Genomic DNA, 15,360 nt, shown 5'->3' with positions numbered 1-15,360 from the left:
AGAACTCCAGGAATCATTCAAACCGTTGACTGAATGCCTAGGACTTATCAGGCATTGTTAAGAGGCTAGGTAAACAAAACAGCAGTGTCCCAGCCCTCTGCACTGCTTTAGTATGAAATTAAAGGACAAATGTGTTGAGTGCAAGGCAGGAAAAACATAGCGAGTGTCTGTTGGAAGGGTCAGGAGGGGCGTCTGAAGACGTGACAAGGAGCAGGTGAGGTGCATGGAGAGAGTGCTTCCGGCAGAGAAGGTTTGCAATGAGCTTGGCTGGAGGGATAGGGGAGGAGGAAATAGTGCAAGGAGGGCTTCTCAGACCTGGGTGAGGAGTTTGGGCTTTATTTTAAGAGCAGGGCCTAGGATAGTAGCATTTACATTTTTACACAATCTGGCTCAGTGGAGATGGAATTGGAGGGGGCAAGATGGAAGGCCCAGAGACCAGGAAGGGGGCTATGTGGAGATCAGAGTGAGAGATGGTGGTGCTTTGTGGAAAAGGGTTTTGGACACCTTGAACCTGGGGCTGGATATTTTTGCCTTTACTCAGCCCATATCTGGGCTCTTAACCATGGAGAGTATAGATAATCAAGTGATCTGTGCTGAGATTAATCTTAATGGAAGATTGATCCATTTTAACATTAGCCTGTCAGACCATTTGCTCTATGGATCTGCTGCCCTGATGATAAAGTTCAAGTCTTGACCATCCTCATCTTGGGTTGTCCCTCTGTGTCTCCCCAACAGTTGAGGATGGAGTTTATTAGGACACAGCCTCCTTAAACATAGCCCCACAGAAAACTATCTCTATTCACAGATGACACCATTTATGTAGAAAAATCCTATGAAATCTGCCCAAAAGATCTACTAGAGCTGATCTATGAGTTCAGCATGGTTGCAGGATCTAAAATCAATATACAAAAATTGAGTGTATTTCTATACACCAGCAATGAATAACTGGAAATTAAAATTTAAAATACTACTTATATTAGCATAAAAAACTACTTAGGGAGAAATCTGACAAAAGGGGTACAAAACCCGTTCAATAACAACTATGAAACACTAGTGAGAAAAATAAAATAAGACCTACATAATCAGAGGAACTTGGTAGGCTACAGTTCATGGGGTCACAAAGAGTCAGACACGACTGAGCAACTATCACTCACACTTAATCAGACAAATATATCATATTCATGGGCCTAAACACACAATGTTCTTAAGATGTCAGTTCTCTCCAAATTGACCTGTAGATTCAACACAAAATAACAGTAAGCTTTTTTCTTTTTTTTGTAGAAATTGACAATCTGATTCTAAAATTCATGTGAAAATGCAAAGGATCTAGAATAGCCAAAACAACAAGGAGCAAACTTAGAGAACCCAAATCTCAACTTTAAACTCTATTACAAAGTTAAAGTATTCAAAACATTTAGTATTGGCATCGACAGACAAATAGATCCACGGAACAGAATAGAGTCCAGAAATGGACCCAAACATAAATGGTCGATTGATTTTTTTTTAAGTAGTTGTAACATTTAAAAAATTTATTTTTAATTGAAGATAATTGCTTTACAGTATTGCATTGGATTCTACCAAACATCAACAAGAATCAGCCATAGGTTTACCTATGTTCAATTGATTTCTGACAAAGGGCCCAAGGCAACCCAGTGAAAAAAGGATGATCTTTTCAACAGTTGGTGCTAGAAAAATTGTATGCTGCTGCTGCTGCTAAGTCGCTTCAGTCGTGTCTGACTGTGTGCGACCCCATAGACAACAGCCCACCAGGCTCCCCCGTCCCTGGGATTCTCCAGGCAAGAACCCTGGAGTGGGTTGCCATTTCCTTCTCCAATGCATGAAAGTGAAAAGTGAAAGTGAAGTCACTCAGTCGTGTCCGACTCTTCGAAACCCCATGGACTGCAGCCTACCAGGCTCCTCCGTCCATGGGATTTTCCAGACAAGAGTACTGGAGTGGGGTGCCATTGTCTTCTCTGAAAAATTGTATATCCTCATGCAAATATCCCCTGGGGATGGAAACATGAGTCTTTACTTCTGCCTCCTATTGTCTCCATGTGACTTTCTAAATAGAATAATTACTCATTTAGGAAAAAAATTTGTTTTTCATGGTTGGTCAGTGGCTTCAGTGCTGCCCTACTCCACCACAGGTCACCTCCTCTCCCCCTAAAGGAGGAGCATTGGTGGCAACTGGTGAACTCTGCTGTGTTATTCGGGATGACTTGTATTCCCATCCTGCTCAGTCCGTATGTTATCTGGGGCCAGATTCTCAATGTCCAGGATCTTCGGGTTTCTTTTCTAGTACCTCTTGTGCAGGGATGGGAAGGCTGAACACTCAGTAAGCACTCCACAAGTCGAGGTTTTACCTCTCTTCCCCTTGAAAGATGGGGTAGCTGAGGAACTAGCCCCTGCCTTTCCCCTGCTTTTCACACTGAGTCCTGTGTGCACACCAAGAGTCAAGAAGAGCTTCAAGGTGAAGACAGCTCTCTATCCACAAATGCTGAAATTAATTGATCAATTAATGATGAGATTAATTGATCTTAATGGAAGATAAATGCATTTTAATTTTTTTTTTTTTATAATTCAGAGTTGCTTTCTTTTTTAAAGCAAATTTAAACAGGAAAAAAAAAAAATTCCTCTCTTAGTTTGCCCCTTTTATTTATCACCATGAGCGGGGAGAAAGCAGAGAGATGAAGGGAACATTAAAGCCTCTGTCCACCAAAATATTGGAGAGGGGAGAGGGAGACATCTCCCATCAAGCTAGGCCTGATGTCTGGCTCCTTTTTAAATAAGAGGAGATCCTTGGGCAGAGACCTGTTGGAAGTGATGGTTTTGTGTGAAATGGAGAGAGATTCAACATGTGGGTGACAGCAAGTGCAAAGACCCTGTGGTAGGCATTGACTTGACTCTTTTGGAGAAATGTCTGTGAAGCCAGTGGGGCTAGAGCAGAGGAAAAGAGAAGTAGCTGAGGTCAGATACCAGAGTGGAGTTTAGAATCACTATTGCCTGTTGTGAGAAGCCCACTGGGGAAGGAAGCAGGCTCATCAGGCATCCCAGCCCCAAGAAATCCACTGCTCAGCCCATTCAAAGGTGTCTCACCAGTGCAAATGGCAGTCAGGATTGATGGACCTGAGGCAGTGTCACAGCCTGAAGGGGTTTCTGGATCATCAAAGAAGGATTAAACTAGGCAGAAGTCTGGTTGTACATCTGTCCTCCAGTTACTGAAAAGTGGTTATGGCTAAGAGAATGGGCACTGAGCTCAGGCCCCTGGATCTGTATGTAGCTCAGCCCTGCCTTTTACTATCTGTGTGACCGTAGGCAAGTTACTTTCCTTCTCTGGGCCTCACTTTCCTCCTCTGTAAAGTGGGTACCTACCTCACAGGGTTGAGGTGAGGCTTAAGTGCGGTTACAAGTAGTAACAAGCTTAGAGCTGTACCAGGCACAAAGTAAGTTCTCAAATGTTAATCATTGCAGAAGGCAGAATAATACCCTCCCCTGACTCCCCAAAGTTGTCCACATCCTAATCTCAGGAACCTGTGACTCTGATGTTACACTGCAAGTGGGAATTAAAGTTGCAGGTGAAATTAATGTTGCTAATCAGCTGACTGACTTGAGAGAGTCTGGATTATCCAGGTGAGCCCAATCTAATCATATGGGTCTTTATAGGGGGTGGGGGAAAGCAGATGAGCTAGTTTGGGAGTTAAAGAGAGGTTTGAAGATGGCAGAAGGAGCCTCAAGGAGTAAAGGTACCTCTCTGCAGAAGTTGGAAAAGGTGAAGAAACAATTCCTGAAGCCCCCAGAAGGTTGACAGCCCTACCCACATGTTGATTGTATCCCAGTGATATTTTGGACTTCCAACTTCCAAAACGGTAAGATAATAAATTCAGGTTAAGCTACTAAATTTGTGGTAATTTGTTTGAGCCACAGTAAGAAACCAAAACAGCCATTGTTATAATATGGTGGTGGTGATGATGATATAGACCAGAGGTCCCCAACCTCCAGGTCACAGGCTGGTACCACAGGAGCCGATCAGCAGCCACGTTAGAGTAGAAATAAAGTGCACAATAAAAGTAAAGCACTTGAATCATCCTGAAACCATCCCCCCCTCCCCCCCGCCATAACCCTGGTCCATGGAAAAATTGTCTTCCATGAAATCAGTCCCCAGTGCCGAAAAGGTTGGGGACTGCTGAGACAGACTTTTCCTGCGTGGCCTCGGAGAACAGGGTGTCAGTGGACAGGAGGGGTTCTAAGCAGGCCAAGTCCACTGTCCAGCTCTAAAGCCCACGCTGTCTTAAGGCTAAATGTTCTTTTGGTGTCTCCAGGCAGAGGTGTCTGTCAGCTAGAGAGGGCACCACTGCTCTGGACTGGGTAAATCTGAGGCTGTAAAGTGCTTATTCTAGAAATTTGAAAATTAGTGATTGAAATGTTTTCACTAATTTTCAAATTTCTAGAAAGAATAAGAATTAATGATTGACATGTGGATGCTTCCCTGGTGGCTCAGATGGTAAAGAATCCGCCTGCAATGCGGGAGACCTGGGTTCGATCCCTGGGTTGGGGAGATCCCCTGGAGAAGGGAAAGGCTACCCACTCCAGTATTCGGGCCTGCAGAATTCCATGGACAGAGGAGACTTGCGGGTTACAGTTCATGGGGCGCAAAGAGTCGGACACAACTGAGCGACTTTCACTTTTTATATTGGTCATTATAGCCTGCATATGAGAATATTCATTACAACACTCCCCTTTCCCCATTTATCTGCAAAGAAGGTCCTGCTTGAAATGCAATTTGTTTGCACTACTTCCTTTGCCATTTCCAATCAGGAAAACATGAATTCACTCTTTTCTAATATTGGCTACCGTTTGTAGAGCACTGGGCTCTAGGTTTACTATCACTTCTTCTAATTCTCACAACAGCTTTTTAAAATGTGGGTTTTTATATATAGATTTTTTTTTTTTCTGTATCAACTACAGTTAGCAAGGTAGAAGACAGAGTTTGGGGACCTCATCTTTCAAATCCCATCCAGTGGCAAGTGACAGGATGATTTGCATCTTTGTTTCCTTCCAGTCATTGTCCCTCATACTTACCAGAAGGTACTCAATATATTTTTCCCATGAAGTAGACATTTTTAATGTTATTTTACAGATGAGGAAGCTGAGGTCAGAAGCTGAGGTCTGAAAGAGTGGGGTTAGAATCAGTGATGTGCTGGTAAATGTGTAAGAGCTGGCTCTCAAGAGAAGAAAAACAAAAAACAAACCTGATTTAAAACTTCTGGCAATTTCCATAGGGTAAATGATCCCACTTTGGCTGATTCTGTGCACAAGCTACTCAGCCTGTCAGAGTCTCAACATCCCTTTCTAGAAAATGAATTTAATTCCAACACCGGGTACTGCCTAGTTAAGAAGCCCTCTATAAACTCTAGTGCGTGCCCTTCCTTCAATCAGAAAAGAGAAATAGCTCCAGAAGACGTATTTGGCACAGTATTTTTCCAACGGAATCATGAATCATTATTGGGTTGTGAAACCGATTTATCTGTGAGTTGCAACAAGAATTTTTTAAAAGAAAGACAACAAAAAAGACTAAAATAAAACAGGAAAGAAAAAAAAAATCAGAGTGCAGCAGACATGGGAAGATTGTGTTATTTCCTGAAACGTCTGTTTCATTCCTACATGTGTGTGGATGTATGTACTGGATCATGAGAAATTTTTCTTCTTGCTGTAGGTTGCCATTAAAATAGAGTCATTGAGTGAATCTGGCTTTGTAGAAAGCAGTGCTTTTACCTTTTAGAGTTGTGGGGTAGAAGAGAGGCAGCTAGAAACAGTGCCTTTTATACCCTTCTCTGCAGAGGAAATGGGGCTGAGGCACCCAAGGGCAGGGCCAGGGTGGCCCAGTGTTGCCGGGAGAAGCCAGAGAAGGCCACGATGCCCTTGGCCTCCTCCAAGGCCAGGGTTAGGCTCCAGGCAGCCCTCAGATTGTCTCCTGAGCACTGGAAGGAGGGCCCCTTGCATGAGGGAGGAGGAGAAGGAAGCTGCACAGGAAATCCTGGCTGCAAGCTCACCGCTGCTGGGACCCACCACAGCAGCTACCACACAACCAACAATAGCGCCCTTAGATAAAAATAATCCACAGGGTCTGCAGCCCTGCGGTGCGGGGGCAGGGGCATGCCGTCTCGAGGGCTGGAATGTCACCAGGCTACAGCTGGGGTCGTGCTCCTTGGCGCTGTGCGATACCTTCATTTCCTGATTGCTAATTAGAGGGCAGTTTTCCAGCTGGAGGTCATTTGGGCTGGTGCCAGGAATGGGGCCCCTTGCCCCCAGGGTCTCTGCTCCCCTGCACTCTTACACAGGGTGATATAAAAGATCACTCATGCTGAGGTCTTGAGATCTCAGTGCCCCACCTCTCCCAGGGAGACTTTCATCTTACAAGAGGGCCCCAGCCCAGGAGGGCTTACCTGAGGTTTGTCTCTGGATGCAGGTGGGGTGAGGACGGAGACCTTCCCTGCAGCTCTCTCCCTTGGCTATGGGCGGGGCCTGACCCCGTCGCACCTCCTACTATGCCCCAAAAGTCCTCTCTCCAGGCTGAAGAGACAGGCTTCCTGTTCCCCTCAGTGCTCGAGCTTGGCCAGTGGTTAGTTTCCTACACATTGGGGAATGGAAGGGGAAGGGGCAAGGGTCAGGCCAAATGCTATTTTACTGCGGCAAAACCTGGTGAGGATCAGCAGCCAGATCTGAAACATGGAGACTGGGCACCCCTGTTGGCTTCTGGCCTCACTGTTTGTTGGCTAATCATCTGCTCTTAGTCTGTTTCTCATCCTCTCCTGCCCATCCCAGAAGTACCCACATCCCCCAGGGATAACAATATTATACGGGCACTGCACTCTATGGTTTACCATACTTACTTCAGATCTTTCACTCACTTACACAGCACTTTTGGAACCTGGGCACATGGGTAGAATTCACGGGAGCATCTGAATTTGGAGGAGACTAAAAGAACATCTCGGAGAAGGCAATGGCAACCCACTCCAGTGTTCTTGCCTGGAAAATCCCATGGACGGAGGAGTGTGGAAAGTCTGCAGTCCGTGGGGTCGCTGAGGGTCGGACATGACTGAGTGACTTCACTTTCACTTTTCACTTCCATGCATTGGAGAAGGAAATGGCAACCCACTCCAGTGTTCTTGCCTGGAGAATCCCAGGGACGGGGGAGCCTGGTGGGCTGCCATCTATGGGGTTATGCAGAGTCGGACACGACTGAAGTGACTTAGCAAGCAAGCAAAAGAACATCTATATTTTCATTGACTAAGTGAAAGGCTTCCCTGATGGTTCAATGGTAAAGAATCTGCCTGCTAATGCAGGAGACATGAGTTTGATACCTGGTCCAGGAAGATCCCCTGAGGAAGGAAATGGCAACCCACTCCAGTGTTCTTCCCTGGAAAATCCCATGGACAGAGGAACCTGGCGGGGTACAGTCTACTGGGTTGCAAAGAGTCAGACACGGTTTACGACTGAACAACAACAGTTAAGTAAAAATTTAGCATGTCCTGCTATTAGAGATGTTGGCAACAAATCACAGGAGTGTCAGCAGCACCGTGACTGTCACCAACAGAAATGACCAGTATTTTCATTTTCACGGTACACTTGTTGCAGGGATCAGGAATTACCATTTGTAGTCATGGCTACCTCAAAGTCAAACCTGCTGCTGCATTTTGTTAGGTAAAGCATTAATAAAGGACATTTATGACTTTGTCACAAGTGCGTGGCTGTATGTCAGCACAATTGATTTTGTGTGCAACTCTTTGCATTTTATGCATTTATAGTATCATTCTGAAAAGAGGATTAAAATGTCTTCAGGGAGCCAGTGAGGAATCCCCTGAGGGGCTGGCACTAGGGCCCTGAGCAGACAGAGTTGAACTTGCATAGGCAAGGGAGCCTCATCCACAACCCACAGGGGTGCAAAGCCAAGAGAAATACTCACAGCAAATTAGTCACTGCAGACTAGCCTGATGGGTAACATGACAGCAGCGATTGGACAGAAGCCATGTATGTGCAGGGCAGCCATGAAGTAGGTGGCCACTACCTCACATCAGACTCTGGAGCAATAGCCACCTCTGGCCCGAGAGGAGAGAACCCATCTACCTAACCCTCCTGGGCGCCCTCGACACGCTCCATTTCCCTGCCAGCCTCAGCCCAGAGCCCGGAAGCAGGGTGATGTGGTGTCCCCACTGTCCTGGCCTGAGATGTTTCCCGGAATACAAAACTTTCAGGGCCAAAACCAGGAGTTCTGGGCAAACCAGTACTGTTGTTCACCCTACTTGGAAGCCAAACCCCACCCTTCTTACCTAGAACTAATTCAACTGCTTGAAATTTGGATTAGCTTATTCCCCTAAGCATCTTCTCTGTCCATACTCACCCTCACCCCATCTACCCAATTTCTGCTTTAGCTCCCAAGCCAGTCTTCCCAGCCTCTAGCCATCAAGTGATTTGAACTTTTTATTTCCCTGCAAGCCTGCTGAGCACTACTGGCTCTTTGTTTTCAATTGAGATATAATTTGCATAAAGTCTTCAGTTCCCAGGTGAATAGCTCAGTGAAGGTTTATACACCCATAAAACCACCACCCAGATCTAGATATAGAATACCATCCTTCCCCAGAAGTCTTCCAAGTGCCGATTTGTGGTCAGTTACTCCTCCAAAGGGTAACCACTCTTCTGACCCTCACAACCTTCCTATAAATGAAATCACGTTCTCTGCACCCCTCAGAAGCACACCTGCTCTGCCTGAAGCTGCTTCAGGTCCCAGCGTTGCCAGACCAGCTGGGAGAAGCCCTCTTTTGCAGGACCATAAAGCAGGAGGGACAGAAAATATAGGGGAAAACTTTACACCATATGGCTGGAGGGAATAAATAGCCTCCTTTTCCAGTTATGACACCAGGACTCAGAGGGACAGGTCACTTCCTCGTCCTTCTTTTGGCCAGCAGTGACTAGACTCAGGGATACAGCCTACTGGGGAGGCAGAGTTGAAATTAGTACCCAAATTTCCTTCCTTTAAACCCTGCATCCTCTTCTGGGCAAAAGCCAGGGCAACTCCTTCTGTGGCAAGGAGGTTTTGTCTGAGAAAGCTGAGCAGGCAACCTGTTTCCTCTGTTTCACCCCCTGCCCAGATGCACCAAGCACCCGAAACCCCAGGGATGCAGAGTGCTGGTTCCTAATGCTGGCTGCATGTTAGAAAAGACTCAGTGCCCAGACCAACAAAATCAGTGTCTCTGGGAGTGAGACCTGAGTGCCAGTAGTTTATAATTTCGACACTCAGGCAAGTTTGTAAAGCAACTGAGTTTCTCAAAATTTACAATGCATATGAGTCTTCTGGGGCTTTTGTTAAAACACAGATTCTGATTCAGCAGGTCTTGGGGTAAGGCCTGAGATTCTGCCTTTCTAACAAGATGCAGGGTATGGTTGATGTTACAGTCCAGGAACTATGCCTGAGTAGCAAAGATTTAGAGGACCATTCTGTATCCCATTTTATCTTCATACAAATACACTTTGCAGTCATGCATTTTTCAGTTTGTCTTTTAAATATAAGGCTCACCTACTGCCCATACCCTAATAATTACATGTTTATCCACCTTGACCAGGAAAGAGTACAATGATTTATCATGTGCTTTCTATGTGCCAAACATTGTCCCCCAGTAAATTTGAGGATAGAGAAATAAAGAGGCTAATAACATGAAAACATGGAGTAGAAGCCTAGAAAACAGAGATATAATATCTTATATACATCCAACTGGAGCTTATGAAGGTGATGAGAAGGAAAACAAAAGGGACAAAATATTCAACAAGAAGATGGATAAGAAGGGAGTAGCCAAGATGGTAGAGTACAAAGACCCTGAGCTCACCTCCTCCTCTTCCCAAAATTACAACTACTTACAGAGTAGCTATAGATGAACACTAGCAGAAAGTATGTTCTAAAATTAGATATAAGAAGGAACCACAACAAGATGGGTAGGAGGATGGAGATGTGGTATGGTCAAGACCCACACTCCTGGATCGATGATTCACAGATGGGAGGATAATTACAATTGCCTTGACGTTATCTCCAAGGAGCAAGGGGTCCAAGTCCCATACTGGGATCCCCAGCCCAGGCCTCCTTCACAAGGAAGACAAGACTTCAGAATATTTGTTTTGAAAGCCAGGGGAGCTTACTTTCAGGAGACTCAGAGGGCTGTGGGAAATATACATTCCATTCTTCAAGAGCACACACAAAATCTCACGTGCTCTGGCTCCCAGGGAAGAGGCAGCAATTTGAAAGAAGCATGGGTCAGACCCACTGGTTGATTTCAGAGAGCCTCCTAGAGAGGCACGAGGCACCTGGAACTTACCTTGAGGACAGAGACACTGGCGGTAGCCATTTGGGGGACATCATTTTACTGTGGGCACCATTGTGGAATCCTCCTTCTAGATTATTAGCATTGGGATGTGACCCTGGCCATGAGTTGGTCATCCCCAGTCCTGGGAAACTCCAGTCCAAACAGACAGATGTGCAGAAGCATAGCCCAACCTACCAGCAGACCCACTATCATAGGACCACCCACCAGAGGGCTAAGGACTCAGCCTCAGTCTCAGCCACCTGTGGGCCAGGACTAGCCCTAGGACTGCCAGGGCCCCTCAGCCAGCTAACCCAGGACCTGGTCACCCACTGGTGACTCCACAGGCTGTGCAGCCAGCTATGCCAGGACCTGCCACTACCCATCATTGGCCAGCAGCCTCCACACTAGGCACGGCCTGGCAACCAACCAGACTAGAGGTCAGCCACACCTAATAGCATGCCCACAGTAGTCAGCCCAGTACAATAGAAAGGTCCATGAGGCCCACATAAAGGGCCTTGCTAGAGTGTGTGGGTCTGGTGACCAGAGGAGAGTGTATTGCTGGGTCCCAGAGGATGTCTCCTTCATAAGATCAGTTTTCCAAGATTGGAAAACATGACTGAGCTACCTAATACATAGAGCTAAAAACAGCAAATTAAGCAAAATGAGATGACAAAGGAATATGTTCCAAATATGTTTGAGAAACATGATAAAAACCCAGAAGAAGCAAAGTGGAGAAAAGCAACTCTCTACCCAGTAAAGAGTTCAAGGTAATGATCATAAAGATGCTCAAAAAACTCAGCAGAAGAATGAATGAACACAGTGAGAAGTTTAACAAAGAGTCAGAAAATATAAAGAAGAGCCAAAGATGAAGAATATAACAACTGAAATACACCCAAAGGAATCAACAGTAAATTAGATGTAACAGAGGAAGAAATCAACAAACTGGATGACAGAATATTGGAAATTACCCAAACTGAACAGAAAAAAAGAATTTTTAAAATGAGGATAGTTTAAGAGACCTCTGGGACAATATTAAGCATACTAACATTCACATTGTAGTTGTTTCGGAAGGAGAAGAGAGAGAAAAGGGAACAGAGAACTTATTTGAAGATGCAATCGCTGAAAACTTACCTAACCTAGAAAAGGAAACAGACATCCAGGTTCAGGAAGTAGAGAGTTACAAACAAGATCAACCCAAAGAGGACCACAGTAAAACACAGTATGCAAAAAGAAACTCAAAATGGATTAAAGATTTAAATGTAAGACCTGAAACCATAGAACTCCTAGGAGAAAACATAGAGAAAACATACACTCTTTGATATTGGTTTTAGCAATATTTTTTTTGCATCTGTCTCCTCAGAAAATAGAAACAAAAGCAAAATAAACTAATGGGACCTCATCAAACTAAAAAGATTTTACACAGTGAAGGAAAGTATCAACAAAACAAAAGGGCAGCCTACTGAATGGGAGAAGATATTTGTAAGTGATATGTCTGAAAAGGGGCTAATATCCAAAATATACAAATAACTCATACAACCCACATTAAAAAAAATATTTTAAAAAATGGGCACAGAACCTGAACAAGCATCTCCCCAAAGAAGACAATAGAAGGCCAAGTGGCGCATGAAAAGATGTTCACATCACTCATCATCAGGGAAATGCAGATCGAAACCACGACGAGATATCATTTCAGAACTGTCAGGATGGCTGGTGTCCAGAAGACGACAAATAAGAGGTACTGGCAAGGATGTAGAGAAAAGGGAGCCCTCGTTCATTGCTGGTGGATTGTAAATTGGTGCATCCACTATGAAAACCAGTATGGAGATTCTTCCCAAAATTTAAACTAGAACTACCATATATGATCCAGCAATATATACAGTGGAATATTAATCAGTAATAAGAAAGAATGAGATCTTGGCATTTGCAGCAACATGGATGAACCTAGAAGATACTTTTGCCAAATGAAATAAAGCAGAGAAAGACAAGTAAGTTCACTTATATCTGAAACCTAAAAAACAAGCATTAAAAAAAAAAAAAAAAACAGAGTCATAGATACAGAGGACAACCAGGTGATTGCCAGAGAGGTGGGGACTTGGGGAGGAGAGAAACAGGTGAGGGAGATTAAGAGGTACAAACGTCCAGTTACAAAATAAGTGAGTCACAGGTATGAAAGATATAGTGGGGAATATACTCAATAATAACGTCATATCTTTGTGGTGACAGATGCTAACTAGGCTGACTGTAGTCATCATTCTGAAATGTATAGAAATATCAAATCACTAAGTTGTGCACCAGGACCTATCATAGTGTTGTAGGTCAGGTATACTTCAAAAACAAACTCAGGAAAGAAGAGATCAGATTTGTGATTACCAGAAGCACAGGGTAAGGGGAGGGGAAATTGGATGAAGATGTCAAAATAAATAAACTCCCACTTATAAATACTAATGATGTCATGCACACCAGGATAAATATAACTAACGCTGCTATAGGTTATATGTGAAAGTTGTTGAAAGTAAATCCTAAGAGTTCTCATTACAAGGAAAAAATTTTTCCATTTCTAATTTCTTATTTATATGAAATGATGCTTTCTAAGCTTATTGTGGTAATCATTTCATGAGCATATAAGTTGAATCATTATGCTTCCTACCTAAAACTTATACAGTGCTATATTTATCAATTATTTCAATAAAACTGGAAGAAACAATTTTTAATCAAATTTTAAAGAAACAAAAAAGGAAAATGGATGAGAACAATGAGGATTTATAAGTTACAATACAATAATCTACAGATTTGAAAAGGCTGTTGAATCCCCCTAGAAAAGATGAAGAGAAATACACACCTAGACACAACAAATTAAAATTTAGAATACCTAATATATAAAGGAAATCTTAAAAGCATCCAGGATAAAAAGATGATTAACTTCAGTGGAATTAGTAGCAAAGTGACTCCTCAACTCTCCCTGGCACCCTTGCCACCCCCAACATACTAACTTTGAAAAATGATAGCCTCAATTTTAATGATGAGAAACTATAACTCAGAAGCCCATAATATTAATGGCAGTTTAAACGCAAAGGCATCAATAGGCTCTTTTTGAGTAAACAACCTGCTCCTTCCTACCTGCCCCTTTTTAAAATTGTGAATATTAAACTTTCATATCTAAATAAAAATTTACCTTGGGAGTCCAAACCATACCCAGTCTTTACTGCAAACAATTAGAAAAAGGTCCTGCCATTTTTCTAATCTCTGCCTCAGATCTCTTGTTCACTTTTGATTCCCTGGCCAGCCAAGCCTTCACCAAACTTCCTTCCCAAATGCCCCTTACATCTCTCATCAGTGTTTCTGCTCCACCCCAGCCTGGCCCCACTGCCACATCCCAGGGCTTCTCACCAACAGAGGTGGCCAGAGCAGTCCAACTAGAATGACCTTATGAAACGTGAAGCGTGCATGATCAGTTGTGCCTGACTCTTTGTAACCCATGGACTGTAGGCCGCCAAGCTCCTCTGTTCATGGAATTTCCCAGGCAAGAATGCTGGAGTGGGTTGCCATTTCCTCCTCTTGCATGAAGGAGGATGGATGATAGCCTACATCAGTGACAGTCACAAGGACTCCCTAGCAAGTTGTGTCCATGGACACTGCCTGGCAGGCTGTTAACCAGTGACCAGTTAGTGAATAAAACGGGCCTTCCTTGGAAGCTTGTGTCTCTGTAGTTGGTGGGGAGAAAACCATGATCTGCTACTCTTCCTGAATTATCAGAGAGGCTCTACTACACTGTCATAGCTGGGCACTGTCATAGGGGTTACTGTGGTCCATCAAGCCCAGCTCTCTGATCGGAGGCAGCCTGTGTGTTGGTGAGCGATGGATTTTCCTAATAGTTAGATCGGGGTTCAAACCCCTAATTCTTCTGCTCCCTAACTGGCCATGTTACTTCATCCTCTATGCCTCAGTTTCTACATCTATAAATTGAACGGAGAGAATATCAATCAGTAATGATCGTAAAGATCAGGTACCTACAGCATGTGGTGTTTAGCATGCATTAGGTTTGGACAATCCTCTACTGTTTGGAAGATTACGTGAAGTGATCCACGTGGAAGGGGTTGGTTAGTTCAGCTCCTGCCACAGAAGGAGCTCACCAAATATTATGCGTCACTTCTGCCTTTCTTGATGACGGTCCCTCTGATGCAGAACAAGCCATTTCTGTGTTCTGCCTTCATCTTAAGTACAAAGGAGGGGTGGGTGGGGCCGAGGGTCAGGCCTGAGCTCACAGCCTTCTAGCCTATGACTATGGCTACCCTTCTCAGACAGCCTCTGACCATTTGCAGCCTACAGCTTTGCTAAAATTCCTGGGACCAAGAAACCTCTGACCTTAGGCTTGGAGGGTGCTTACCTTAGGGGTTGGGGGTGGGAGAGAGAAAAATGTTGGCATGTGAACTGATTCACAATGGCTCAACTCAAAAGCTGCCACGGATAATCACTGTTTATCAACTCATTGGAAAAAATGACTACAATTACATTTCACACATCAACCAAAAGGAAAAATAAAAGCCCCATTGGAATGTCTGAGTCACTCTTCAGAGCCTTTAAATTACCCAGTCATTATGACCCTTCTCCTCGCCGCCTCCCCTCCCAATGCAGGGAGGTGCAGGGCCCTGCAAGCTGGCATTTGCCTGACGTGCCAGCCTGGTCAGAAGTCCTCGCACGACACCTAAGACTCTGGGGGCTTAAACTAGACTATTGAAGGGATCAGTGGGGCTTGAAGGGTCATTCTTTTATGAGCTCGGGGCTCTGGGCTGACTGGTGACGTTGGCATTACACACACACACACACACACACACACACACACATGCATACCGGGAGGAATGAGGGGGAATCATGGTCAACAGGAGCTGGGCCGCCACTTGGTGCCGGCGTTTGTGCACAGATGTAAAGCTTGTTTAAAAACAAATGGCTTCACTCGGGAGGAGAGGGTGGGAAGGACTGAGCAGTGACCCCACTGAGGCGTTGCTCTCTTCTG

Source organism: Bos indicus, chromosome 11, assembly GCF_029378745.1.
Source record: "Bos indicus isolate NIAB-ARS_2022 breed Sahiwal x Tharparkar chromosome 11, NIAB-ARS_B.indTharparkar_mat_pri_1.0, whole genome shotgun sequence".
Taxonomy (NCBI): Eukaryota; Metazoa; Chordata; class Mammalia; order Artiodactyla; family Bovidae; genus Bos; species Bos indicus.
This window is presented reverse-complemented; position numbering follows the sequence as displayed.